Raw genomic sequence first — 5,329 nt, 5'->3', positions numbered from 1 at the left:
ACATTGTACCTTTCCTATATCTATCTGTACTTCCATAACAATAAAAATGCTTAAATTCTCCTGTGCAATGTGTTAATAGGGCATTCCCAAGCTCTGGAATTGCTCCCCTTCTTCTTCTCCCTATCCTTGATCAGGCCTCAGCTTTAAGCTGTCTGTTTATCAAGCAGACATAGGGATGGGAAGGGGGGCAAGGAGGTATTTCAGTCTTGAGTATTTCAGGGGTTTGGGAACGCCTCTTTAACATAAAAAAATCCATTGTCTACATTCTAGAAGCACAGATGGATATGTGAACGGTAGCGACTCCTACGGGGCCAGTCACATTAGGGGGCCCCCTGAGCCGTCATCATTTGAAGCACCCGAAGTGGGCCTTCAGGGTGCTGCACACATCCCTTTGTTAAAGTGTATTACTACACTTGATGGGTTTGTGGTCAATCGGGGGGAGGGGGCAATCAAAAGTTTGCTATGGGGCCAGCCATTTCTTGTTACGCCCCTGGTTACTATATTAGCAGAATGAGGAATTAATCCTGTTTCCTGTTATGTTCTATAGGCTTTCCTCCAAACTGAAAGATAAATTGGACATAATGGACGTTAGATCTGGTTTGGGTTCCGTAAGACAATCTAACCTAAAACCTATAGCGTTTCCCTATATTTAGCAATTGTTCTTTTATACATACAGTTTGGTCGTCAAGCCTCCTATTCAGATCTGTGACAGAAAATATAGCTTTTTCCAACATGTGATTCATATTGAATTGTTTATGTACTGTGGCGGCCATGTAAGTGTTTATATGAGGGCGAGACATGAAGACCAGACTCAACAATCATTGATCCATTTGTCTCCATGTAACATATAGTAGGAATCATCCTATTTTGCCTTCTCCTGTCTTCTAGTTGTCTAGGACAGTTACTATGCACAGCTGTTATAGACTATATCAGTTATACCAACTGTTGTGACTGTCAGACATGGATTATTTAGGGTAGAGTTCCATCTTTTAAAGCTCCCTGGTTTGTGCAGTTTGGTGCGGATTATAGTGCATGCTCTGTGAGCCTGTACCCAGTTTTTCTTGTATATCTCGAGTTCTATGGATCTTGTCTTTCTACCTAGTTCCTTAGATATTTCTTGATCCCTGTTTGTGTTATGTTGCTATTTGTATATGGACTAGCTACAGTGCTTTGTATTGGTACATGTTTTTCTACAATAGTTCCTGCTCAGCTTAGAGTCCTAGAGACTTCTTGTTGTGTCTGCTAGGGAAAGTTAGTCCAGAGGTTCCAAAGGGACATTGCAGGGACAGTGATGTCTGGTGCTAGTTCTTAGCCGACCCTGAGTGATCAGTTGAAGGAGCAGGTAGATGACCACACTTGCATATGCTCCTCTCCGGCTCTGTATCTAAGACCTAGACAGACCCCATAGACTTACATTGGAAGTCGGTCTAGGTCACGTGCCAGGAGCCGGCTGTGCGTGTACTTCTACCATGGCTCATGCTCTACATCAGTCTTGTTCTGAACGCTTTGATCCCACCTGATTAAGACTCATGATACTCATGATACATCTCTCTGACATATCAAAAGATTTTTTAATAACAGAGCTCATTTAAAGGGTTTGCCCTATGTCCTGTATTTATCCTTCTTAATGTGAATGTGTAATATATTTTTTTGTTCCTTTTTATAGATTGACATGTGATGGAGAAAAACATGACTGTTCTATCAGTTCCTACCAGTTTGGAGGCAACGCATGACCTGTAATACATGGCGATTACTCTAAATTAGTTATGGAGCCATCTGGTATGATGATTTGGTTTCATGCAGTTGTTTCCTCTGGGCAAGGCCATTATAGTTTAGTTATTTTGGGTGGACCCAAAAGTCTGTCAATACACGGCCAGATGAATTAATAAGCGCAGCATCTCCATATCAATGCTGCCTCCCACCTATGCCACCCCTTTCCCCCATGCTAGTGATGGGGTCTGTGTATACTAGGGCGTAATGACTCTAACATAATGTGCTATTGTACCACAGCAGTCAGCTACTGCCGGCGTACTACTGCTACCAGAGGACACAGCAGCCTGGAGCTATGATGATTGCACAATTGCACGGGAGACATTCAGATTGCATTAACTTCCTTGCTTTAATTGTATTTGGCTTCCCAACCATCTAGCGGTCACAAGATGGCTGAATGGGGCCCGTAAGCTATTTCTATGAGATGGGAATACCCCTTTACAATAGCCACACCCTCAAATCTTGGCCGAGCAATATTGTAGATGTTTCTGTGCATAGTGAAGGTGTGTTACTCTCCTAATATCCTGTGTATTAAATTGTGCTTGATGAACTGACTCCCCCCCATGTACCATACTGTACTGGCCCTCCTGTGTCTGACCCCCATGTATCATACTTACCCGCCTGTGTCTTTCCCCATGTACCATACTGACTCCCATGTTTCTGTACTATATTGGCCCCCCTGTACCTGACCCCATGTACTGTACTATATTGGCCCTCCTGTGTCTGTCATTCATGTTCCATATTGATCCACCGTTACCTGACCCCATGTACCATCTCGACCCTCCTGTGCCGGACATCCATGTACCATACTAACCCTCCTATGCCTGACACCCATGTACTATACTGACCCTCCTGTGCCTGACACCCATGTACTATACTGACCCTCCTGTGCCTGACACCCATGTACTATACTGACCCTCCTGTGCCTGACACCAATGTACTATACTGACCCTCCTGTGCCTGACATCCATGTACCATCTTGACCCCCATGTACTTGACGCCCATGTACTTGACGCCCATGTACCATATTACCCCTCTGTGTCTGCAACCCATGTACCATACTGATCCCCCTGTGCCTGACCCTGTGTAACTAACTGACCGTCCTGGTCCTGACCCAATGTACCATACTTACCCTCCTGTATCTGATCCCCATGTAATATTCTTACCCTCCTGTGCCTGACCCTATGTGTTTGTGATCCATGTACCATACTAACCCTCCTGTGCCTGACCCCCATGTACCATACTAACCCCTCTGTGCCTGACCCCATGTACCATACTAATCCTTCCCAAGTACCATACATAATACCCTCCTATGCCTGCCCCCACCCCACCCCACCCCATGTACCATATTGACCCTCCAGAGCCTCACCCTAAGATTGCTGACCCCCTACCTGTCACCTGCTTTGACCCTGTTTGTATCTGACTACACCATCTTGCAGACTGCCTGGGACTCCCACCTGGACCATGGCCTGTCATCTGACCTAGTCCTCATGCACTTTTTACACATGTCCACAAGACGTGGCAGTACATAAACATTACTTCTTACACAAGTCCTTAATGTATACAGATGTGTAGCAGTGTTAACGCAATGGGATGCATTAGACATGTTTAACCCCTTATCTGCAATACAGCCCTTATACTACACCAGCAGGAAGACTGCACCAGGACACTGAAAAAGTTAGGCCCCTTTCAAAATCGTCTCAAGACCATTATATTACTAATCACTTGTCGCCTACCGCCATGGTTTTTACTATATGTGGGACATTTGTATGTTTGTTCCTGATGAAGACGCTGGTACAGGCTTGAAACATGTTGTATGTGTTAGAAATATAGCGTCTCACATTACTTTTCTGGTTTCGCACATCTTTTACCATATTAAGGGGTCTGCAAGAAATGCTAAGGATTCTTGGGGACTGTAATAATGGACATATGGGTCATCACCCAGCTTTTCCAGACACTGATACGGCTTAATAGACATCTTAGTAAATGCCCTGTCTCTATATAAGTCCTGTCCTCTCCAGCCTGCTTATACGACTATTACATAACCTAAGCAGGTTCTTTCCTCATACAAAAGTAAACTTCATCCAATGTACTTTGGCAGTAACCTTCTGAGCTCTAAGTGATGTTTCCCCCCCCCCTCCCTCTTCGCTGCCGCCGTCGTCATCATCATGGCCACCCCTCCCCCATCTACTTCCTCTTTCCAGTTTCTGCTTTTATGGGCAAAGTATTTGCAAAGTCTGCAGAGAGTATGTCACACAGCTGTATATTGTATTCTTCCTCTTTCACAACTCTTTCATTTCTGCATCACCAAACCAAGATATATATATATATATATATATATATATATATATATATATATATATATAACACCTATTCATAAAAGAACACCCTGTAAAACGGGGAAGAAGGATTAAGGGGGAACTCCGGGCTTTTGGTTTAAAGAGCACAAGATGTAGAATTTCATATATATATATATATATATATATATGTACACAGTGTATATATATTATCGACAGGTATATCAGGTATATGGACACTTCCTCAATAGTAAAACGTTTTGTCCAGACCCGTTGGAGCCAGGTGCATAGAATCATGCACACAGCCATGCAAAGTCTATAGACAAGTTATGGTAGTTATATGAGTCAGGCCGATGATCTCAGAGATTGCGGCTCTGTCATAGGACGCCACCATTGCTTCACATTCATTCTTATAACTCAATCTGACCTGCTTGCTCTGTTTTTGTGAAGTGCCCAGTGGTCAAATGCAGAAACGCGTCGTGACACATATAAATCCTCTATACTGCGCTCCTCCTAGAATTTCATATTGCCTCTGGGAGTAACATGAACTTCCAGTGCACTGCTTAGCCATATAAACCCATGCCATGAAGCTCCTGCTCCTAATGCACTGGCACACAGGTGTTAAATCTGTAGCCCTCCAGCTGTTGCAAAACTACAGTCCCCACTATGTCTAAAAATTTGGTTGGTCAGGCATGATGGGAATTGTAGTTTTGCAACAGCTGGAGGACTGCAGATTTGACACCTGTGTCCCAGCTTCATGGCATGTGTTTCCATGGCTGAGCAGCTGTATGCAAGCCTTATATCACTATGCACAATGCCACAAGCGCCAGATGGAGGGGTGCAAAGCCGCCGCCACTAGAGAAATCGAAATGCGTTCTTTGGAGTGGTAGATCCCGGGTCTCTATCTGGCAGTCTGATGGATAAGTCTGGGCTTGGCAGATGCCCAGAGATTAAGACTTATCAGAAAGCATCATACTGTCAGCAGCAGAATGTGGTGGAGGGAAGATAACAGAGCGGGGCTCGTTTTTAGGGTTTGGCCTCTTCATTACAATATGGAGTAATGTAAATCCTACAGTATACAAGGACATTTCACACTATGGGAAAGATTTATCAAACATGGTGTAAAGTGAAACTGGCTTAGTTGCCCCTAGCAACCAATCAGATTCCACCTTTCATTTACCAAAGAGTCTGTGAGGAATGAAAGGTGGAATCTGATTGGTTGCTAGGGGCAACTGAGCCAGTTTCACTTTACACCATGTTTG

The sequence above is a fragment of the Dendropsophus ebraccatus genome, chromosome 10 (genome assembly GCF_027789765.1).
Source record: "Dendropsophus ebraccatus isolate aDenEbr1 chromosome 10, aDenEbr1.pat, whole genome shotgun sequence".
Taxonomy (NCBI): domain Eukaryota; kingdom Metazoa; phylum Chordata; class Amphibia; order Anura; family Hylidae; genus Dendropsophus; species Dendropsophus ebraccatus.
This window is presented reverse-complemented; position numbering follows the sequence as displayed.